Here is a 26,443-nt window from a genome sequence, read left to right on the forward strand (position 1 = left end):
TATATATTTCTCTGGACAGTTTTGTCGTCTGGTAAAACATTATATAATTATTATATGGGTGATTCTCCTGAAAGGGACCCTTTTTTGGTTGAATTTCCAAAAAATCAAATTATTCTTTTTTTGTTACTTTTCTTTCATAAATAAGTTTAGAAAATGTTTAAAGATAAAAATATAAGTTGCGCAAAATTAATTTTCAGAAATAAGACCTCCAGGAACATTTTACTATCATGTGTTCTAGAGGTTAAGTATAATTAATTATAACTTTCAAATTAATTATTTTGTAAAAAAAACTCGGTAGGAATATTTTTTTTAAATAATAAATTGTTATGTTTTAATTTATTGCACTTTTTGCTTGTATATTTTATTTTTATTAAATTAATAATTTAATTTGAGGGTTAAATATTTCAAAACAATGATTAAAAAATTAAAAACAAAAGAAAACGCCTATCAAATATAAAAAAGGCTTCGGAGATGAATTGATATGAAAAAATTCTCATTTTTTCTAATTTTAAAAATATTACAATTTTTTAAACAATATTTTTAGTTTTAATCATCAAATATTTTCACATCGATTACATATTATGTTTAAAACGTTAAAAAATATGATGTTATTATATATAGAAAATGAGGCTTCGGAGATGAATTTAATTTTTACTCTCATTGATAATACTATTTTAATTAATAATTTAAATAACTTTTTTTACCTTATTTTAAGCAAATGTAAGTAAAAAATAATCCTTATATTCTAAACTTTAATTTGATATATATCATAAATATGTTGAAATTGTTTAAATACGTTAAAATATATACACGGAGAGAGATTTTGTATTAATATTTGTTAAAATTGGCAATAGAATTTAATATATTCTTTTTCAATTTAGGGAAATCGTGTTTTATATTAAAAATTAATATTGTGCATATTAGTAGGCAGCCCTTGATATATTTTACAAAAATTAATAAAATTGTAATACAATTTAATAAAAGAATTATAATTTTTAAAAATGACTATATTAAAATAGCAGTCCGTGAAAGTATCGAAAGAATAAGAAAAATTGAAATAGTTCTTTTAAATTTTAGAATAAAATACATATTTCAATCTTTAATATAGTCAATACTAAAAATTATGAGTGAGTCGAAAAGGACAGGAAATAAAAAGACGTAGGAAGGAGGAGGATAGAATTATTGTTTCGAAAGTATTTCGCACACACACCAATGAGCTAACGCAAGCATCATACTATACATCATACTATACAAACACAAACTATATACAATTTCGGAGATCTATGTTAAAACCTATAAACGCATACATATAAACTTAACTTAAATACAAATAAACGCAATAACGCACGCACGCTGTACATTGGGAGATACAGTTCTCAACTTCCTTATATACTAAACTCGAGAAATTTTCTGAACTTGTGAGAAAGTGATATTTTCTCCATATTTTGTTTAAAAAAGTTCTTAATTTATTTTACATTATAAATACATACTTTTGTATGCTGGGTCAAAATTTTATTCAGAAATGTTTATCATAATACTGTTTTTAAAATTGTTTGTTTCTGGAAAATGATTTCTATTGAAATTATATCCAATTTTTCGTTATATAAAAAAACCCATCATTTAATTTATTGGCATAAGAAAATGCAGCATATCTTAAATCATTTTTTTTAAATACCTTTCAATGTCCTAATTCATTTTCGTACACGGAAAAAAATTAATATCTAAACTTGAAATAATATTAATCTGAAATCCAATGGAATGTAAGTATGTCTAAAATAGACATTATAGTCACAATTAAATTCACATCTCTGATTTAGAGATTTGTTAATTTCACAACTTATCTGATGTGAATTACATTGCGTTTTAAGTTCATCATTGTCAAAGAATATTTAAACCATTTTAATTATTTAAGTATTAATTTTATATTTTAAATGCAGTTTCATTCCCAGTTTTCACTTTCCATATTTTACGAATGTTTTTCGCGTTATCACGTGTGGGACATATTTTTATTTATTACTCTCTAAATCTGAATATGTGAAAATTCACATATTTGTACGTTATAAGTCGTCTTCTCGATCAATAAGTGCATATACACTTATAATAAGTGAAATTTCACTCAGAATAAGTGAAAAATTCACTTATTTATAAGTGTATATGCACTTATTGATCGAGAGGACGACTTATAACGTACAATAAGTGAAATTTCACATATTCAGATTTAGAGAGTAGTATTTTCAGGTTAAACTTTCGTTTGACACTTGAAAACCTAATCTATATTGAAAGTTGTACCAAACCATGTTTTTTTATTAAGAAATAGAAAAAGAATGTTTATATTGTGTGATGTTGAGATAATTTGATTCAAATAAAGAAATGAAATAATAAAAAATTCATATTATCTTCAAAAAATGTCCAATTTTTTATGATTGTCAATGGATTTGTTTATAAGTTCATACTAAAAGAAAAATATACATTCTTTGAATAATTCTCACTCTAAATTGTGATAAATCATAAAATTTGAGATTTCTAATATCATTTTCAGGCATAAAAATACGGATTCTTCACACTGATAATATATGCGGATTAGATATAACTCTAAATTTCAGTTTTAGAGATCTGTTCAAATCACACATCCGATTCCAGTGATAGTTTATGCCTAAATCTCATATTAAATCTCTAATTTAGAGATTAATTTTTTTCCATGTAAATTTTGAATGCTCTCAAATGCTCATTTAAAAGACAATGGACTATGCCTTTTACTACAATTAGGAAATCTTCATTGTCGATTAAAATTATTGAATGAACAAAATAAAATTGTTCACCCAATTCCGACACATTTTGACACATCAAATTAAAATATTTTGGGGTAAACACAACGTGCACATGTTGCCACGAGGTTTGACTCGGATAATTTCGGAACTGCTCGACTGAAATATTCGGCTAATCTCGGACAGCTTCGTAACCGCTCTACGTCAGCCTGACGTCAGCCCATAGCCTGCTATGGCCTGCTACTAGGCTGGTCATAATTTTTATTATAGTCGATAATACTATTCATAACTAAATTAACAACTTATGTAATTCTTCGATAGTATTTAGTATAATCATCTGGTAATACTTTTTACTATTGCATACTTTCTTACTTATAATATTACAACTTCTTATTGACTATTTCAATTTCTATTACTTCAGAATAATACAAAGTAATAATTTGATTATAAACTTTCTTAAAAATGGTAATATTAATTCATAAATGTACATGATTTCCCCAAATTGCAATCGGTTTTACTAAATACTAATATAATAATACGAAATATTAAAACAGAATCTCTCTCCGTGTAATATTTAGATTTATTTTATTACATATCTGAATAAAATATCTTTAAAATTTGAAATGCTATATTCACAGAGAAAAACTGAACTCAAAATGAGTCGAAAAAGTGACTCATTATGAGCTGCAACAAAAATGAACCTCACAGATGGCGCCACGTTCTATATATGTCATTTAACATGGACTCATTTTGAGTTGCAACAAAAATGAGTCCAAGTTTTTTTAGTGTTAAAAGCAGAATTATAAAGCGCAAGAAATTTGGCATCACTGATGTCAGCGTTGTCAGCTGATCATAGCGTCCGACATTTTGAGATTCATTTGTTCGGTTAAGTTCGTTGAGAGAAGTTGAAGGCTTTGCGCCAAACCATGTGCAGTAATAATGTAGGGGAGAGTGGGGCAAAGGCGCTAGGTTTACATTTATCGATGTATATTTTTTAAATTAAGCAATTAATTTATGCGGTCTTTGTTTTTCATTATTCTAAAACTAATCAACAAGAAATTTTAATAGTTGTTATTTAGTATATTATAATTATAAATACATTATTTAATGAAATTTAAAAACAATGCAAAAAATGCCTTTGCCCCACACGCTGGGGCAGCAACGTTTTCGCTTATATTTCTAAAAGAAAGCATTTAAATAAGCCTTAAAAAAATTAACAAGTGATATTTATTAGTATAATATTTACGAAACATAAGGTTAACAACATATTATTAACAGAATTAAACAATTTAAATAAAAAATAAAAACTTTTAGTGATTTTAACCTTATATTGTGAATTAATACTAATAAAAATGCGAATATTCAATTGTTTTTAACAAAATTATGTTCAATATTGCCTTTGCCCCACATAACAAACTTTTTTTTTACTTTAAATTTAAAATATTTAGATACAAAATTAAACTAAAACACCACGCCAGTTGTGTAGAGAAATATTTAATTTATATACATGTTACGTTTTTAAAAATTAAATAGGGTCAATTGGCGTAAATGTAAACGGAATATGTATCTTTCACCAAAAACATTAGTTTTTTTTGTTAAAAGGTAAAACGGACGGATTTTTTTTGCATGAACTTGTTACTAGAGTTCCCTAGAAAAATTTTATGAGGTTCAAAAAAATATTGATGCACCAGAATCGCCTAAAAGTGACTGTTTACATTTACCCCGAGATTCTGAAATTTTCCTAAAATTCGGGGTAAATGTAAACACCACTGAAGTTAAGCGAGGTTTGAGAAACAAGTTATTTCAAGTATACTACTGTTTTAAAGGATGGAAAAACTGATAAAAATTCTTCGTAGATGTACAGTAAATCAACCAGTTGACTGATGATGCATCATATAAAATAAACAATTAACCATTACAAAACTAGTAATTTAAAAACTTGAATAACTTGAACAAATTTTAATAGATTTTCATTCAACTTGGTAAAAAGAAGTTTTTAAGGTTGCTGAATAAGAATATAAAATCGAATTTTTAAATTTCAAATAGTATATAATGATTCAAATGAAATTTTTTAAAAACTATTTGTAATTTTTAAAATTTATTTCTTTTTATTTAGATTAAATTATTAATTCGGTGTTACTTTTAATTTTTCTAAACTTTCTATAATCAAAAAATTAAATTAATATTAATAATATTTAATAATAATATTGTTAATATTGTAAAAAATCTATCTATTTTAAATTTTAAATGTTTCGCCTCTCCCGCTTTTTTTACCATAACCTATGTAAGTGCCTCTAAGAAGCAACGTTGCCAAGTGTCGTGCTTAGTAACTTCTGATTGATAAAAAAGGTGTTTTTTTATACAAAATAATTAATTTTGAGTCTCACAGGTTGTGACTGATCATTTTTTTGGACAATATTTAAACATCAGTTCTTTAGCTTTAACTGTAAAAAGTTACATCAATATCTCGCTGTCATTTTTCTCACAATTGAATTTTAAAGATCATGAAAGTGCATTTTCCCATAAGGCACAATGTAAAATGTGAAAACATAAAATTGTTTATAACTTTTCTTATACATTGTGCAGACCTCTAAAAATTTAACTACATATTTTTTAAACCAACATCTACCATTATTCCAAGTTTCATCAAAAACTCGCTGTTAATTCTATTTCCGAGGGTACTTCCTTAAAGTATTTACAACTCAAACGTGTTTTTTCTTAAATTCGACTCATTTTTTGGGTTAAAAAATTAAGGAAATTTTCTTATAAGTCTTGAAATCAATTTTCTAATCAGAATTTCAGTCAATATGTGGACTAATGGTAGGTTGTTTTTGTTAATCAAAAAGAGTGTTGTAACCTGTGTGCTTGTTAAAGTCAGTGAATAATAAAAAAATGTCGGAAAACTTGTGAACAAGTTGAAATTATTATTTCTTTTATACTATTTTTTTGACAGTCAATAAATAACTCTCAAAAAAGGTTTAAGGAATTTTCATTGACTTTTTTGAATCTCTCATGGAGGACTCTATAATAAAGAGTAACATTAATTCGCTATTTCCATAAAAATATTTATGGAATTTAATTCAATTTCATATTTTGTTTATTACGGATATTTTTCTTGCGTGTTTTTACGTTTAAGGGTAAATTTCTCAAAAAGAACAAATTCTAAATTGTAATTAAAAAAAAAAGTTTCAAAAAAATTAAAATGACTATTTCCTATGTGAAGAGGAGGACTATAGTAAGTCTCTAAAATATGTGGTTACGATCTTTATAAACATTATTGTTTAAAAAATAATTGTTTATTGTAAAATAATTGTTTCATTTTTTGTCGCAAATACAATGAGTGCATTGGCTTGAAAATGGTTACTCTAGGCTTTTGGAGGTCGCTGATTACGATTCTAAGGTCAGAATTCAAAAATTAAAAATGGCGGATCCAATATGGCGGTCAAATTTGTAAAAATTGATTGGATTCTTCTCAAATTTGTTGTCTAGGGGATTTTGGGATCGCTGATTACAAATCTGATGTTATTTTTTTTTAGAATTCAAAATGGCGGATACAATATGGCGGATAAAATATTTGAAAATTAATTGGATTCTCTTAAAACATGTTACTCGGGGGTTTTTGGGGTCGCTGATTACGAATCTGCGGTCATAATTCAAAAATTATAAATGGCGGATCCTATATGGCGGTCAAATTTTAAAAAATTAATTTTATTTTTTTGAAATTTGTTGATTAGGGGTTTTTGGGGTCGCTGATTACAAATCTGATGTTATTTTTGTTTTAAATTCAGAATGGCAGATCCAATATGGCAGATAAAATGTTTAAAAATTAATTGGATTAGCTTGAAATTTGATTTCCCCATATGGGAAACCACATGGGAAACCACATGGGATCCTATGTCAAAAACCATGTAAAACCCTACTTCCATGAAGGAAACCACGTGGTTTACCATGTGGTTTCCCATGTCAAACCATATAGGAAATTGAGACAGGATTTTAGTTAGGAATAGACATGGGGAATTTGAACAGTTCATCTATGCATAAAACCATATCAAATCCCACATGTTTTTCCCAGTCAAATCCTAAACCGAATTCCATGTGAAAAACAGTATCATTTATTTATAATTATTTTCCCAAGTCAATCCCCAAGTGAAAAACAGTATCATTTATTTATAATTATTTTCCTATGTCAAATCCTAAACCAAATCCCATGTGAAAAACATTATCCGCCTTATTGAATATCCCTACATGGGAATCCACTTGGAATTTTACAAGGGATTTCACATAGGATTTTATATGGGAATTGACATAGGATTTTATGCAAGATTTCACCTAGGATTTAATGAGACATCACATAGTATTTTATTAAAGATCCAATGAAGAAATTTTCAAAGGATTAAAAATTATTTAATAAAAAATTAAATAATAAATAGTATTAGTGTTACAAGTCATCAAAAAAGTAAAAAAACGATCATTTGAAACACGTCCTCTCTGCTACAGGTTCTCAGCTTTTATATACTTCCAGAGTCGTCTCAACAGCGAGAGAAGTCACTTTCGCCACCTAGCGGTGAAAGTATAGGAGCGACAGTAATCTTTAACATTACTAAGAAAACCATGTGGAATACCACGTAGGATTCCATGTGGTTTCCTACGTGGGGATTTACATGGGATTTTACTTAGGAATTTAAGTAGAAATAAATTCCCAAATGAATTCCTAAGTAAAATCCCATGTAAATCCCCACGTAGGAAACCACATGGAATCCTACGTGGTATTCCACATGGTTTCCTTAGTAATGATAAAGATTACTGTCGCTCCTATACTTTCACCGCTAGGTGGCGAAAGTTACTTCTCTCGCTGTTCAGACGATTCTGGAAGTATATAAAAGCTGAGAACCTGTAGCAGAGAGGACGTGTTTCAAATGATCGTTTTTTTACTTTTTTGATGACTTGTAACACTAATACTATTTATTATTTAATTTTTTATTAAATAATTTTTAATCCTTTGAAAATTTCTTCATTGGATCTTTAATAAAATACTATGTGATGTCTCATTAAATCCTAGGTGAAATCTTGCATAAAATCCTATGTCAATTCCCATATAAAATCCTATGTGAAATCCCTTGTAAAATTCCAAGTGGATTCCCATGTAGGGATATTCAATAAGGCGGATAATGTTTTTCACATGGGATTTGGTTTAGGATTTGACATGGGAAAATAATTATAAATAAATGATACTGTTTTTCACTTGGGGATTGACTTGGGAAAATAATTATAAATAAATGATACTGTTTTTCACATGGAATTCGGTTTAGGATTTGACTGGGAAAAACATGTGGGATTTGATATGGTTTTATGCATAGATGAACTGTTCAAATTCCCCATGTCTATTCCTAACTAAAATCCTGTCTCAATTTCCCATATGGTTTGACATGGGAAACCACATGGTAAACCACGTGGTTTCCTTCATGGAAGTAGGGTTTTACATGGTTTTTGACATAGGATCCCATGTGGTTTCCCATGTGGTTTCCCATATGGGGATTTTCAATAGGGAAGATAATGAATTTTATTTAGAATTTATTTTGAAGCTAATCCAATTAATTTTTCAATATTTCGTCCAACACTTTGAATTTTAAAAAACTAACATTAAATTCGTAATCAGCGACCCCAAAAACCCCCGAGTAACGAAATTTAAGCCATTTTACTAGATTCTAAAATATTTCGTCCGCCATTTTGAATTTTAAAAAACTAACATTAAATCAGCGACCCCAAAATCCCCCTAGTAACGAAATTTAAGCCATTTTACTAAATTCTAAAATATTTCGTCCGCCATTTTGAATTTTATAAAACTAACATTAAATTCGTAATGAGCGACCCCAAAAACCCCCCAGTAACGAAATTTAAGCTATTTCACTAAATTCTAAAATATTTCGTCCGCCATTTTGGATCCGCTATTTTGAATTTTAAAAAACTAACATTAACTTTGTAATCAGTGGCTCCAAAAACCCCCGAGAAATGAGTTTTAAATTTATTTATCATTTATTTAGCAAAAAACGAAAAAAGTACTGTCGGTTACGGAATGGAGTTTTTGCTCCCTTGGACGACGCTTAAATTGATTACTTATATATTAAAAAATTTTCTAAACTTTGAATTAAAACGTTAAATGTCGTTAAGTTTTATAAAAATAAAAAATTATTCAAAGAATTATTAATAAAAATTTTCATTTACTTATCAAAAAAAAGAAAAGCCACTAGCGGTAACGGAATGGAGTTTTGTTAATTTCGATAGCTCCGAAATATATTGATTCTAATGTAAAAAGATAAAATTTTATTAACAAACAATCAATAGTATTTGCTATATTTTATTTAAATAAAGGAATATTTTATAAATTAATAATAATATTTATCATTTACTTATAAAAATTTAGAATTTACTGCGGTAACGGAATGGAGTTTTCTTTCTGTCGATGCCGACTACTCAACTGAAAATCTCATTCATACGAAATATTTTCTTTTCTTTCATCCTAATTCGCACTGATCTTCAATCACACTACACTGAGAGAAATGGATAGTCAGATTTTGATGTTAAAAATATGATGTTACACGATACTATCATTATGCTACTGCCAACCATCACAGATGCTAAAAAAAATATAGTTATGCTATCCCGTACTACCAAGATGTTACTCCTGATGATATTGATGGTAACGGTGACTATCTAGATAGCTGTCTGTATACGTAGCATTAAAGATGGTCACCCTAACCACAATTATGTTACCCACTACTATAAATTTCTCTCCGTGTACTATATTCTAAATACTATTTACCTCTGTATTGCTCCCCTAACATGTTTGTTTATCTTTAATTTTTATATTTGTGACCGGTAACGGAATGGAGTTTTCAATGGCGTACAAAACTATTTTAATTCTAGAAAATAGAATTTGAAATATTTTGCCTTACCTTTTCCGGATTTAAGTAAAATAAAAAATAATTAATAAATATTACTAAACAAGAGATGAAATTAGATTTTAAATGGGAAGTAATATTCATTCTTTGAGTAAAATTAGCTTCATGCACGGTAACGGAATGGAGTTTTTGCACCATATGAATATGGATATTTCAGATAATATAAAATTTTTATTTTTTTTCTCATATGACCTGATTAAATCGTGTTAAATACTATCATATGGTGGCCATTATTTTTATTAATTTTAAATATTTTTTAGACAAATGTCTTGAACGTGTCATTTGTCCCTTTTCAGAGATTCACCCTTAAGGAGGTTGTTTAGAGGTATGCAGACCTTCAACAAATTTCAATTTTCAAGAAAAAATTTGAAACTTACAAAAATTGTTTATTTAGTCATTTTGCATATGATCAAAGTTTTCTTCATATTAAAAGGTTAAACCTTTTCAAAACTGATTCGATTTAAGTCAATGATGGCTTATTATTTTCTTCAGAATGATTCTCTATAACTTGACCGCTCAGATTTATGAACAAATACACCGTTTTGAAAATATGCTTATTTGTTTAAAAAAAAGTGATTTAATTTAAAAAAAAATTTAAACAAATAAGCATATTTTTAAAACGGTGTATTTGTTTATAGATAACCATTTTCTGAAGAAAATAAGCCATCATTGACTTAAATCGAATTAGTTTTAAAAAATTTTAACCTTTTATTATGAAGAAAACTTTGAAAATATGCAAAATGACTATATAAATAATTTTTGTAAGTTTCAAATTTTTTTCTCGAAAATTGATATTTGTTCTTCCAGAAGATACGAATAACAATAATATTAAACAATTCTTTAATGTCAATTCAATATTTTTTTTGAAGGTCTGCATACCTGTAAACAACCTCCTTAATACAGGCAATTAATTAATATTCAGAAGTATTTGATATAATAATTCTAAATTTTACATAAGTTTTTTCAAAATTTAGTATTTTTATATTAAAAGTAATAATATATTTTATTTATTTAAAAAATAAGGATAATTTAATTCATTCTATTTTTTCAGGTCTACCCTTCTGGCTGAATAAATAACAGTGTCATAAAGATAATTTTTTTAAACAGAATTTAATTAAAATAATATTTGATGTATTTATCAACAATTATTAGTAATTTATTTAGTAATTTCACCAAAAAAAATGCCTAGGACCCGTATACCAGGAATTGACTACACGGAGAAACTTTTAATACCACTAATTCTTAAAACTGGTGAGACATTTTAGTATGTTAGGTTAGATTCAAGGGAAAAACGACATAGGTTATAGAAATTGCTATTGAGACTATCAAAAACACTCATTCAGTATATATTTTACAGTTCTTCATAAGGAAACTAACGAAAATTAGTATGTTGTTTTAGAAAGAAAATAATAATTTTTGCAAAGTTGGGAAAGCCATGAATTAAAAAGAAACACAACAAATTAATTGTCTATAGATACTCATAGAGACGATAGTGATACTTGGATCTGATGGTAGATGGCATTAGTGAATGTCACTGTAACTGTAGGTAAATATATTTAACACGACGTAAGAACCTAACCTATATTAATAACGCACACACGCACACGCAAGTAAAGACACGACGATTGGTCACGGAAACCGAAAGATCGCACGATTCGTTAGAAGTACACAGCTGAATCGTCCTTATATATTAAACGAGTGGAAAAATATGTGCCTTCGAGAGAGAGCATTTTTTAAAATAACTTACTAATCAAATTATGTAAATAAGTAAAAGTCGTGAAAAAAATTATGTTATATTGAGGAACAGTTCTTGAATTTAATTTGGCATGAGGAGACATTCACGTTTATTAATAAAAGGTTTTTTTCTTTCATACACGTGTGAATTTCAACTTCGAAAACATTAGGGTTAGTTCGCGACGTCAGGTGATGGACTCGGTGATGCTCGGGCGAAATCGGTTAAGTCCGCCCGCAGTCCTTCCAAAATTGGTATGTTACGTTAGAATGTCTGTTATATATTCTATCTATATGTGGAAAAAAGGTTAGAATTACCGTATTATTTCACAAACAAAAACTAGCATTTTATTCTTTTCTAAAGAAAAATAAGACTATTTCTAATGCAGATAGTAATTTTTGTAAACCGAAGGTTGCTTAATATATAACGAACTTATCATATTTTCGTATTAATGTTGAAATTATTAGCACAACGCACGAAAAATCCTCACATTCTAACGTACTTTTAGAATAAACATAACCAAATATATTTAATATTATAAGAAAAAGTTTCTCCGTGTAGGTTTCCTAGTTACGAGAGGAGCCAACCATAGAATCCTGGTCAAAGTAATAAGATTCAAGCATAGTTAAAGTGACCAGGAAAATTAGTCGATGTAATCAGGAAAAAATAGTCAAATTGACTAGGAGAATAATATTAGATTTACACTGTGTATCATAATTATTTGAAATTGCTAATCAAATTCTTATTATCAAATAAAAGAGAAAAACTAATTAAAAGAAAAAAGAAAAAAATTAATTATTGTATTTGAACATATAATTATATTTGACTTTGTATTTATATACCTTAGAATTAATTTAAACTTATGAAATAAATATTTGACGCAGGAAGAACGCGAACACCTGAACCTAACGAATACGCACTTTGAAAACCGGAACTATATAACCACTACACTAAACACGACTTGGTATTTTAATTTTTTAATAGACACTAGATTTTCGAGTCAAAATACAATACTTAATCAGATGATGTTTTATACATTTCGAGTACACAATTTTATACACTTGTCAAAAACTATTTATTTTTAATTATTTATGACATTCAAATGAAAATAAATTTAAATACACAAATTATTGCAAAGGTAAATTTTCAAACACACTGCGCGATTAAAATAGTAAAAATATTGTCACCATGTGCGTAAAAATTTCGACGATTTATATTGAAACCTAACCAAAAAAGTCTGAAAGAATTGACTCATATAATTAAATAGTTTACTTTCTAAAACATGGACTATCTATATTTCCAGAGGTTTCGAGAAACCAGCAATTTTGATGTATGTAAGAACTCCATTTTATGTACAAAAAATAGACGCGAGTAATGATAAAAAATCGTTTTACGAAATCACGATAAATGACGCGAAAGATATAGAGGTAAACACTGTCAGAACAGAAGCAGACCAGTGCTGCCAGACCAGGAAAATCAAAATTCTTCAAACTTCTAAAACTTTTCTTCAAAAATCTTCAAAACCTTATGAAAAAAATCTTCAAAAAAATCTCCAAATTTTAAAAAACTTAGAATCAAGAATATTATGAAATTATATAATTATTATAACTAATATTTGATCTGAAAGGATTTGCATTAGATCATAGAATATGTTTCAACCACCCCACTGACACGAGCAGTTGAAAAGTAAGCTAAACGTGACTGACGACCACTAGGGGCGCTAGTAGAAAATGAGGCCTGGTACATGAATGTGATTGGTTATATAAGATGTCCATAATCATAGAAATTTTAAACAACCAATCACATTCATGTACCTAGGCCTCATTTTCTACTAGCGCCCCTAGTGGTCCCAGTCACCTCTCACCATACTTTTTGTATTGGAATTACATTACCGTGTCAGAGGGGTGGTTTCAACCAAACAAAATTTATTCTCTGATGGTAAATTGTATTCTGCTGCAAGAGACTGTTCTTACGTATATCAGGGTGAGATACCATGTGAGCAGAATACGTCTACCGAAAGCAGAAAATCATGAGAGTGAAAAGAACAACAATATCTACCTATCTTTTTTGCACTCATGGTTTTCTGCTTTCGTTGCAAATATAGCGAACATTTATGCATTTACGGTTTAGTCACAAAACACTACCAAATGGTAACAATTTACATTCATCTCTCACCATTCTAGTGTTATTTAAAAAAGAAATTAATAAAACTTACTTCTTAAAAAAAAATCTTCAAATTTTAAAAAAATTTCTTCAAATTCTTCAAATTTCTCAAAACTACAAATTATTCTTCAAATTTGAAGAAAAATCTCCCAATCTGGCAGCACTGAAGCAGACGCGTGCGCATTATGGAAATAGTAAAAATTAATAAAATTAACTATAATAATCGTCGTATTCTGTCCATTCTGTCCAGTCTGTCCACACTTGGAGTTAGACTATTGTGCATGCTTTTGTTTTTTTAATATATTCTGATAGATAATATTATACGTAATTATTTTTTCACTAATTTTTTAATTTAATAATATTATTTTTATTTCTCAAATAATTCAAAAATATTTTTATTAATTTAAAAAAATTATTAATGTTATTATATTATTCATTATTTCTTTTGTTTCTAAGAAATAAATCCTGCAAAATATTTTCTTTTTTTTTTATATGAAAAACTTAATTACTTGACAAAATTTTGACTTCTTCCCTAACCCTAAAGAAAATTCTGATACCCCAATGGGAAATGCCAGTGTAGTGCCGATGTTCACCACTGGCTTAGTACTCAGACGATTGTTCGGCGTAGTCTAGCCGAGCCTCGACAATTAGTGCTGGCGCAGTACAGAATTTTTGTTTCGCCAAAGCTTGGACAAGCCACGGCGGCAAGTGCTGGCTGAGTATAGAAAAATTGTTCACAACGCTCTTTGCCAACATTGCTTTTTTGACATAAACTTGAAAAAAATTATAAAAAAAGTTTATCAATGTTTATAAATATAAATTTATTGAAAAAAATTAATATTTTACTTTTCAGTTGTTCATTTTTTATTCTTATTAAATTTAATAATAACAATTTAACACAATTGTCTAATTTTGTAAATAATAAATTATTTAAACAAATTAAAATTATAAACAAAATTTAAACTTTAATCTCAATAATAATTTGGATCCTATTAAAATACTATTATACTTCTTACACTATGAATAAAAAATTATTAAAAAATTACCACGTAATTTAAGAATTACGTAAAATGTTAAATGCAATAAGTAAAGTAATTTAATTTATTTTATTTCAATTTATTATTTCTAACGTATCCCTATTTTTTTCTCATCTTTGACTCAATAATTGTATGTCTGAATGATACTGAGATATTAATACTTTACTGTACACATGTGTCGTTAGCACAGTGGTTAGAGCGTTAGTCTGTTAGTCCGTAGGTCGTCGGTTCGATTGCCCTCGTCAGCAATTTTGTTTATTTTCATAGGTTTGCGATATTTCTAGATTCCAATCGTTAGGTACTAAAACATGAAAATCTAATGCACACTTACTGTAATTGTTTATTATTTAATTTTTAAATGTTATAAACAATTTTTTTCTACTTCATTTACTATATCCATTGTTAGTCTCCATCTTTAATACAATTTCTTTAAGAAGAGAAATATTTTATGAATAATAACTATTTATTAATATTACTTACCATTTTGTTGTTAAATTATTTATAATTATGAATTTACGACTAATTAATAGCAATACGGCATTTATTGCGGCAATATTCTCAGCCAGCACTGGTCCAGTGCTGCGCCAGCGCTGTCTGGCAGCACTGACAGACAGTACTTCGGCAGCGCCAGACGGCGTTATCATCCCAGTGCCATGCCAGTGCTGGCTCTCAGCCTTGCCGCCAGTGCTGCCAGTGCTGGCGCAGTACTACGCCAGTTGTAAATTTCCCATTGGGACACTCTAAAAATGATTAGACACTCAAAAAATGTTCTATTACATTTATTTACCAATTTCTGAAATTATTTGAAAACATCAATAACTTCTTTTCTAAATAAATTTTAATCATTATTAATTTCTCACAGGAATAAATTATTTTTAATAATTTTTGAAAAAAGTTCTTTGAGAATTTTAAAATCCATTTGTTTACAAATCAATTTTACGATATATTTAAATTATTCAGAAATTCTTCATATATAATGCTTTTAATATTCAATTATTATGTAAAACTTTAACTGAAATTCATTTTGAAATAAATTTTTATTAGATAATTCAATAATTTAAATGCAAAAATAAATAATTTATTTAATATTTAAAATTTCTTAAAATTGAAGTCTCATAAAGAATTTTATCAAAACATTTTTAAATCATTGATTTCTTTTAACGATTTTTCATAAAATTTTTAAGAACAATTACATTTTTTGATGAATTTGATTCAAATTGTATTAAAAATAATTTAAACTCTGCGATGAGTTTTATTTATGAAAATAATTGAATTCCTAAAAGAAATTTTATTATTTATAAAAATAATTAAATTATTGCATAGAAATTTATAAAAATATTGTAAATAATAGATTTCTTATTAAATTTTTAAAAAATAATTGACATTTTGACGAGAATATTAAAAAATTGTTGAACATAATTGAATTTCTGCGAAAAATTTTATTACTTTTATGCAATCAGTTATAAATTTTCAAAAATTCAATTTATTATTGGTAGGCTTAAAAATGAAATTTTGTGCAAAGTTAGCAAAGCATTCAAAATTTTTGCTCAAAAATTTTTTTAGTTTTTCTGTTATTTGTAACAGGAATTTATCGTAAATTACTAAAGTAACATTTCAAAAAACTTTAACTAATTCATTTTTTCACCCCGAGTCAACAATAAACTGACTCGGGTTGATCGATAATTTCAACTCTATTATTTAATAATTAATTCATTTTTTGAAGGCACAAGTAAGGCACTTATATAATTTTATGCAAAGTTAGCAAAGCAGTGATAAATTTTGTAAATTTTAATTTTTAACGAAATTCATTTTTCTTACTAAACGAAAAAGTAGGCATAATTTGATAATTTCTATTTTATAATCACAATTTTCGCACAAAATTTTGTTTTTTTTTAAATATTTGAATTCATTTTTGTGATTACACATGTGTAATCCCGTTTTTATTGTTTATAGGCATTATAATTAATTATCTATTAATACTGAGAGAAACTACACGCGCGCTTTAGCGCGCGTTTGTTTAGCTGTTACCTATACAATAATTTAAAAAGATAAAATTTTTGTAATTTTTCATAAATTTTTCGAAGAATTTTTTATTGAAATTTTGTAAAGATAATTGAATTTCTTTTGAGTAATAATAATAATAAATTAAATACTTCATTTGGCGGGCGTGACAGTTCCTACTTATTTATATTACTTAATAAAAAAATTTTAAATACAAATTTCATAAAATTCAATTATTTTTTAAATTTTTAAATAAAAAATTATTCCAAAATAATTCATAAAAAATAATTTTTTCTCGACTGTTTTTCAATAATTAAATTATTTAAAAAAATCAATTTTGAATCTGTAAAGTCTAATTATTGTTAAAAACAGGAAAAGTTGGAAATAAATAAAATCTTTTCAACGCTGAAGAATAACATTCAGAATTTTCTTATGAATTCTTGAAATTGAATATTATTCCAGCACTTTTGACAAAATTCTCTGACTTTTTTCTGATTTTTCTGAATAAATTTAGAAAAATAGTGATTTTGTGTAGAATTCTTCTAAATAATTGAATTTTTTAATGTTAATGACATGAAAATAATATTATTTAATTTTGACTAGAAAACTATTAGAAAAAAAATAACAAATAAGTAATTAATTGTAATTAAATGTAATTTATTTTTGATAATTAATAAGTCAAAAATACTGTAATAAACATATCTTCCATTATCGTCTCATTGGCAATCACGCTTTTCTATGAACAATAGTCAACTTTGAAATATAACATGCTTAACGGAATAAAAATTTAAGTCTTATTCTCATGTGACATGTAATGTAAAAATTACATTATTGTTATATATGTTAAAAGTGAAATAAGAAATTTCACGCGCGCTTTAGCGCGCGTTATTTGTGCTAGTCCTAGTCAATTTGACTAGGATTTGCAGGGTTGTTTTTGCCAGGCTTGAATTTGTTGAATCAACCTAGCGATCCTAACCATAATGATTAGGAATCCTTATTACTTTTACTAGATTAAGATCAACTATAGAGTCATAGTTAAAAATACCATCGAGATTTTTTTCGGTGTTGCTAAAGTATCTTGTTTTCTTTCTGAGTGACAAATCCATTGATTAATATTTTAATTTTTAGTCCGAAAAATAATCTTTTAATAAATGTTATATTTTTCTAATAACAATGTTATTTAATAAATAGCCCTTTTTAAAATTTACAAATCTCCCACCAAATAGTGCATGCAATGTAGCCGATAGGGCACGATTAAGAACGATAAAAAAGTCAATCGTCCGCAATTGTAAGGCCGTGTCCACAACAGAAGTTTCAGTGAACAACAACGCGCAAGTTGCATGCAACTGTGCGCGCAATTGCCAACCACTGATTGTTTTATTGCAATGTCGGAGGCGATACAGAAAAAAAAGTAAATTTTAAAATTTTTTCTTACGAATTATCTAAAACAATATTCTTTTTTAAAGGAAGATTTCGACTATATCAGCAATTAGTGACATCTATTAGAAGTCAATTGAACTCTTTGGTTTAGAGTCAGGTGTTATTCTTAAGATAATTATTCCGATATGGTTGTCGGTAAATAATTATATTTTTTGAATTTAATTTTTGATCAGCAAATAATTTCCTACATTAAATATTCTTTTTTCATTTTAATATAATATAAATTCAGAAAACTGACAAAAATTCCACTCTATATATTTTATTTTTCTGACTTTTTCCTAATTTCCATCAAAAATATTTACTATTTTCTTATCCTGCTTATAAATTGAATTCCTGCAACTAATTTTATATTCATAAAAATAATTTAAACTTTGCGAAGAATTTTATAAAAAATTTTAAATAACTGATTTTTTCGACTAATTTTATGCAAATGTTAATTTAAATAATTAAATTCATGAGAATTTCATGAATTACTTTTCTGAGAAATTTTTATTATTCATTAAAATAATTTAATTTTTCCAAAGATTTTGACAAAAAAAATGTTTAAATAATTGAATTCAGTTTTAAAATTTTATGAAAATAGTAGATCCCAGGCGGAAATTTCCAACCGGCGCGGATCCTAGCCCGTACTGACGCCGGTGTAACTGTACTGGCTCGGAACCGCCTGCCAACCGAATGTGAAAGGGCATTCTACCGAATAGTGACTAGGCCAGGAGCGCGCTGGCAACCGGCTCGGAACTGGCATTCTACCGCCCGCTGACCGGCCGGGAGAAGCCGTTCCGTGTATGATTCAACCGGCTGGGACCTGGCACTCTACCGACCGTGGATTTTTCATTTAATAGCCAGCCGAGCGCTGGCATTCTACCGACTGACAACCGGATCGGATCCAAATGATAATTTTAACAAATATCAATAAAAAAAATAATAATTAATTGCAAAAGATAAATACTGATGACAATTCATTGACAGTTCACTTTACACATTTTTTAAATTTTTTTATACACTTAAACGCAATTTTTTATTATATACACATTTGAAAAATCATAACGCTTGGAGGTACGAACCTACGCCTAACCGAATATTTACGCACCGAAATCTCGCACGCTAACCACTATGCTACGCTCGCATGGGACTCTCAAATCTTAAATACTCTCAAGTGTCACAAGCTGAAATGAAACTTGTCGAATAACTACGCGTCAATGCTACAGCTATATTTTTATTATTATATAATATATCAAATAATTGTATCTCAGTATAATAATATTGAACATAATAATATTAATAATTTTAATTAATATCACAATAATAATAAATTTATTATTATTGAGATATTATTAATTAACATGAATATTAATATTTATTAATATTTATTAATATTAATAATTTATTAGGGGAGAGGGCCCCAAGGTGGTCAGGGTCCTAAGGTGGTCACCCTAAGAAAATTTTTGTATATTAGTTAGTATCTTCAAATGTTTTTTGTTATTGTTATTATTTGAGAAGACAAAGATTTTAGTAAAGTTTTGAGGTAAATAGTCGTATGAGTCTCTTTGTAACGTGATTGAACGTCGTAAAATTTCTGTTTTTAAATGATCGAGAAATTTTTTTCTCAGGGTGTTAAAATCATCGAAATTAACCATTTTAAATTAGTAAAAATCGTTATAATTATCTTTATATATCGTACAATAATATTCCAAATGAATATAATTAATATTGTGCTTTAAACAATTTTTTCATTAACGTTTAAAAAATTGTGTCTTGGCCCTAAGGTGGACACTTTTTTGGCCACAAGGTGGTCACTTCTGATTTTTTATGAAAATGTGTTTATACGCCATATTTATCAACATTTGTCACTGTGAATGTGAATTTTATCAATTTTTAAGTTTTATGATGAATAATAATGAAATAGAATTATTTTCAAAATTTTACCTATCTAATACATACACAAAAAGTATCATTTTTGACGAAAGGACAAAATGCAAAAAAAAATATGTAATATGTTTCTGTGATCCTGAAAAACAATTAATATTAAATAAACAACTTAGTAATACGTTTTTTACATTTTTTTAAAACTTTTTTAGTGAATTTTTGTATGGTGACCACCTTGGGGCCACTTTTTTAAAAGTCGAATTTTCAACTTTTTTTAAAAAGTGCCATAACTTTTTTTTATTAATGAAATAAAAAAAACTTTATAATAGGAAGTTAGGTAATAAGATAAAGTTTCAAACGCCGTATTATTGACCTTTATATAATTCCATTTAAAATCTACAGTCGTTCAAAAGATGGGTGACCACCTTAGGGCCCTCTCCCCTATTAATTCTCAATAATATTAATTAATAATATCTCAATAATAATAAATTTATATTAATAGTATAAATTTATTTATAATAATTATAAATTATAAGTGCACAACAAATTTTTTAATTGTTTATAATTTTGAAAAAAGTCTCAATAAATAATTACTTAATATTTTGATTAAATTCATTTATTAATTAATCATTATTTTCTAAAATAATGCAATTAATTATTGTAATAATTATTTAGTTATGACACATTTATTGGGGCGCATGATTATTCCTCAAATTTCAATTTCCTAATGTTCAAAACATCGAAATTCTTATCATCGAAACATCATTTCGCCTAATTGAAATTGAAATTTGAGGAATAATCATGCGCCCCACATTTATTGAAAATAAATTTATAATGTGATTTATAATGTGACAATAAATGACGGACATCCGCAGTCGGATCCGGCCCAGCACCGAGCCAGTACAGACTTAACATATCCGTCATTCTTCCGACGCCGCAGAAGAATAAGATCCGCCGGCGGAAGAAATCCAGTACCGAGCCAGTACTGACAATAGTGGGAAGACGGATCCGACAGTCGGAGCATAATCTGTACCGCGCCGGTTGCTTTTTCAGATCCGAATCGGTACAGACCGTCGGTACTTGCGGTCTGTACGGGCGCGGATCCCAGCCGGTTGTAAATTCCGACATTCGTCCGACTTTTCCGCCTGGGATATTGAAAATCATTGAATTGCAAAAAATTTTCAAAAATAATTAAATTTTACAAAGAATTCAATTAAAATTTTTGACAATAATTAAATTCTTGCAAACGATTTTATTGAAATTTTTTTAAATTATTGAATCTCCAAGAAGAAATTTATTACTTTTAAAACTAATTGAATTCTTGCGATGAATTTTATGATTTATGAACAAAATTGAATTTTACAAAGAATTTTATTGAAAGGTCTTAAAATATTTGAATTTTCAGGAATAATTTTTTTAGTTATCGACATAATTGAATAATTGAATAGATTTCTTTCGAACAATTTTATTAAAATATTTTAAAATAATGGAATTCCTGTAAAAAATTTTAATACTTTTGTAAATAATTGAATTCTTTCAAAGAATTTAAAAAAAATATATTTTTTTAAATAATTGATTTTTCGAGGAATTGAAATTAAATTTTTATAAATAATTACATTTTTCTTAACAATTCCTGTAAAATAGAATTCCTGAGAAAAATGTTTTATTTTTGGAAATAATTGAATTCTTGATAAGAATTTTATAAACAGTGTTTTAAATATTTCAATAATTAATTAATTTTTTTTTTAGTATAGTTTTTGATTTCTAGTGTTAGGGAATTTAAAGTAGTATTAATTCTAAAAAAATAGAAATAATACAGAGTTGCCACAAAAAATTAATTTTGTTTTTCCCTGACTTTTCTCTGATTTCCAGACAAAATTTTAACTTTTTCCCTGACCATAAAGAATATTCTGATTCACTTTAAAAATTATTAGATACTCAAAAAAAAACATTCTACTACATTTACTTACGAATTTCTTAAATTGTAAAATTATTCGCAAACATAAATAACTAAATTTTAAAATAAGTATTTAATTATTATTTTTCTATAGGAATTAAAATTCTTCAAAACATTCAAATTCAAAATTTTTTTTAAATAAACAACTTATAAGAATATTATTATAAAACATGAAGATATCAATTACTTTAAGTCTTCCACTGGGAGTGATTGATATCTTCATGTTTTATAAAAATTTTAATTTCCATTAAATTTTACAAAAAAAATTAAATTATTTACAAAAATTATAATAAAATTCGTTGCAAGAATTCAATTATTTTCATAAATAGTATTAAAATTCTTCACATGGTTTCAATTATTTTTAATACAATTTTAAATAAATTTCTCGAAAAATAAAATTACCTTCAAAAATTTTTTGCAACAATTAAATTAGGTTCACTTCACAAATATAATGAAATTCTTCGTTGAGATTCAAAATTTTTCAAAATTTACATTTTTAATACAAGTTTTCGAAAGAATATAATTATTTAAGTAAAATGTAATAAAATTCGTTGCATAAATTCAATTATTTTTACAAGTAATAAAATTTTTCACATGAATTCAATTATTTTAAAAAAATTGATAAAATTCGTTGTAAGAATTCCATTATTTTCATAAATTATAAAATGTTTCTGAGGATTTCAATTATTTATAATACAATTCAAAGTAAATTCCTATAAAAATGGAATTATTCTCTTAATTTTTTTTGTAAGAATTTAAGTACATTTCACGAATATAATGAAATTCTTCGTTGAAATTCAAATATTTTCACAATCAACTTTTTTAATAAAAGTTCTCAAAAGAATTCAATTATTTAAAAAAATGTAATAAAATTCGATGCAGAAATTCAATTATTTTCATAAATAATAAGATTCTTTACATTATTTCAATTATTTAAAAAAAAATTTGAAAAAATTCATTGCAAGAATTCAATTACACTCATCAATTAATAAAATTCTTCACAGAATTTCAATTTCAATTTAAAATTCTTTGAAAGAATTCAATTATGTATTTTATCAATTATGTATTTTTAAAAGTTCATGCTACAATGCTTTTAATATTCAATTATTATCTTAAATTTTAACTAATATTCATTTTCAAATAAATTTTTATTGAAAAATTCTACAAGAATTCAATTATTTAAATACAAAAATATATAATTTCCTGAATAAATAAATGTTTTTCGAAAGTAAATTATCATAAAGAATTTTATCAACAAATTTAAATTTTTTCGAGAAATTTTAATAAAATTTTGAAGAATAATTAAATTTTTTGAGGAATTCAATTATTTAAATTATATTAAAAATATAACTGAAATACAATGATGAATTTAATTATTCATGAAAATAATTGAATTTTTGTGAAAAATGTTATTATTTATGAAAACAATTGAATTATTGCGAAATTTGCTTAGAATTTTATCAAAATTTTTTTTTTAATAATTGAATTCTTTTGAAAAATTTTATTAAAACTGTATAAATATTGAAAATCATTGAGTTGAGAAAAATTATTTGAAAATAGTTGAAAATTAGCAAAGAATTTTATTAAAATTTTTGAAAATAATTGAAATTTGGAGAAGAATTTTATTATTATTATAAATGTACATCCCGAATGTTTAATCATTTCGTGATACATTGGAAACTTTTCGCTTCACGTATAACGTTGTATGTTAGCAACCCAACCGTAAAAATATTTTCGTGTGTTAAGTATCTTACAGCTGATAGTTTTACCGACAGTATGTAGAATTACGTAGCTGTCTGTAAGCATACATTCGAATATGGTATTTTTTGCCCGAATGTTTTTCTACACTGCGTGACGATGAAGTGGCATATAAGAAACTATGCGCATAGGCAAACGTTAATATTTTAATTTTAATTTATTAAAATTTCGACAATTTTAAGAATTTAAAGATTAAAGGAAATTTGTAAGGGTAAGTTCAAATTCTTAACATTTTTCATTTCTTAAATTTGAAAGATTTCTTTTTAATTTTTCATATATGGGTGATTAAATTTAAAATGTCATTTTTGATCCTACTAACTTTGATTTTTCTATGTTGGATTTTGAACTTAACGATACTCTATTTTGGTTGACTAGAATATATGATGGACAAAAATAATAGTGGTCGAGCAGGTGGAAGCAAATTTTAATTTTCACTAGGTGAAAAACGATAGGCAGAAATGATAAGAAATTTTCTGTTTTCGTTTATTCTTTTCTCAAATAAATTCTTACAACTTTAAAAAGTTAAAATATTTCAAATTACAATAATGAATGTTTCAACATGACTTAAAAAATATTTGTAATGAGTTCTGCCATAAATTAATATACTTTTGAAGACCAAAAAAACATATGAACATTGAGGGACACCACTGACATTTTTGAAAGATTTCACTGATAATTTTTTTTGAATAGTGAGAATAAAATCAGCCTATAAATTACAATCCAGTATCATATCTTCATTAACTGCATATAAGGAGTAAATTTAACACAAATTTATTAAAAATAAAATAATAAGCTGCAAGAAACAGAATTTTGAGGGGACACCACTGACAAGGGACACCACTGACATTTTGCTTCATTTCCCAATTTCGAAAAAGAAAGACTTTATTTTTAAGTTAAAGTCGGTGCAGTTTTTAAAGTACGTGTAATACCTAAAAACGAGATACAATAATATTAAAAAAATATTAATATTATGAACAAGTTTTCGATGGGGACACCACTGACATGGTGTGCTCGACAAAGTGATTCCTGCTTTCTGCCACTAACCGTGCAAGTTATAGATGTGATAGAATGTTGTAATGTTTTTTCTTTAAGAAGCTATATACATATCACCAATACTATTAACGCTTAATAAGGCAATTATCTGCACTAGGTTATTTAAATATCAGACATGATATTCAAAATTTGCGATAATCACTTAAAAATATGAAACTTACGGACAGGCGATTTTGATTTTTTTTCTAGCACTGCATCAAAATTATTCTGCTAGCACAATTACTATATAAAAATATAGACTCTTAGCTGTACAAAATAATTTTTCGGGTACTAAAAATGTGAGAATCAACAATTTTTATTATTAGGTAAAGTTCTGATTTCTTAAGTGCGGACAGGGGACACCACTGACATTTTGCTTCTAATTCTTCTGCCAAATTTTTTCAGAGAATTTCTAGCGACTAAAAATTATTAATTTAAGTAGAAGGAGTGATTAAGAAAATTAATTGACTTCAAAAACTTTTATATATGAACTATAGTATTCCAGATTTTTGGGCAGGACATGAAAATGACATTTTAAATTTAATCACCCATATATCAAAGTTAATAAGGTAATGTCTTTTAACCTAAAAAGAGACACGTTTTTAATGATTTTTTATACTTAAAAAATTTCATTCAACTATGTGAATTTTCTGTATGAAAATAATTTTCAAACATAAAAAATTTTTTCAGAATATCTTCATGGACTCTATTGCTTAAGCAGCTCGTATTTTTTTTAAATTAAAGTGGAAAAAGTATCTGTTTTTCCTGTTCAGGTAAGTAAAGCTTTTATTAGAATTTAATAATTTGGGAAAACCTTTATTTAAAAGTTAAAAATTGTCCTATTTTATGAATAATTAAAATTAATTCTAATAAGTTTGTAGTATTTTTATTATTTTTAACTAAATTGTTTAAAAGAAGTTTCAAATAAGAATTTTTAAAAATAAAGCTATTTTAATTTTTATATAGTTAATTTTAAAGCAATTTTAAGCTACTTTTTTATTACCGGAACTTTAACGAAGAAAATTATCTAATCCCTCTTTTTTATAAAGAATAAACTTTTTTTTTAATTTTTACGAAAACTACTCTTTTTAAATTCTTATTATTTTCATTGGAAAGTTGAGAATCTTTTGTAAAATAAAAAAATTTGTAACCGATACTAAGGAGTCATAGTTTAAGACTTCATGCAATTGTATTTTCTTTGCTGCAGGTCGTTTGGTTTTCTATCAAGGTTTGCTCATATTTAAAGACTGCATATTTCTGTTGGGGAATTCGTTAACTTTGTACAAATGACAAAAAAGCTACAAATGTGATTTGTATATTATAAAAATTTAATATATTTATTTATTTCTTACATTTTTCTTCTATTTCCTTTTTATAATTTAACCTTTATGTAATACAAAATAAATATAAAAAAGAATAATTTAAAAATGCCGCGAAATTATTATGTAAAATTACCTACGAGTGGTCGATTTACAATTTGATGCGAAATCACATAAGAGAGGTTATGTTACGAACGGTAAGTAAGTTAACATTCGGGCTGTAATAGTACTACGTCATACGTGAAGCGAAAAGTTTCCAACGTTACACGTTGTAAATTTACATTAGGCTTTTTTACAGTGTAGTTGAGTGCGAAGCCTGCAAAATTGTCAAAAATTGGAGGTTATGCGAAAGTAAACAAATTCAAAACAGGCGGAACGAACCAAAAAGTATTTTACTTTCAGTGGTTGGCAATT

At 26.6% G+C, this 26,443-nt stretch overlaps 1 long non-coding RNA gene across 1 annotated transcript in view; it reads left to right on the forward strand.

Moving 5' to 3' along the window:
- The window catches only part of LOC122498956, a 59,427-nt gene extending 33,477 nt beyond the window's left edge, over window positions 1–25,950 (forward strand). Inside the window, exons 2-3 of the long non-coding RNA XR_006301282.1 lie at window positions 25,401–25,483; window positions 25,918–25,950. This is a non-coding gene — a long non-coding RNA (uncharacterized LOC122498956). The remainder of the gene's footprint in view (window positions 1–25,400; window positions 25,484–25,917) is intronic.
- Window positions 25,951–26,443: the final 493 nt, after the last annotated feature.

This window comes from Leptopilina heterotoma, unplaced genomic scaffold (assembly GCF_015476425.1).
Source record: "Leptopilina heterotoma isolate Lh14 unplaced genomic scaffold, ASM1547642v1 Lhet_162, whole genome shotgun sequence".
Lineage (NCBI taxonomy): Eukaryota > Metazoa > Arthropoda > Insecta > Hymenoptera > Figitidae > Leptopilina > Leptopilina heterotoma.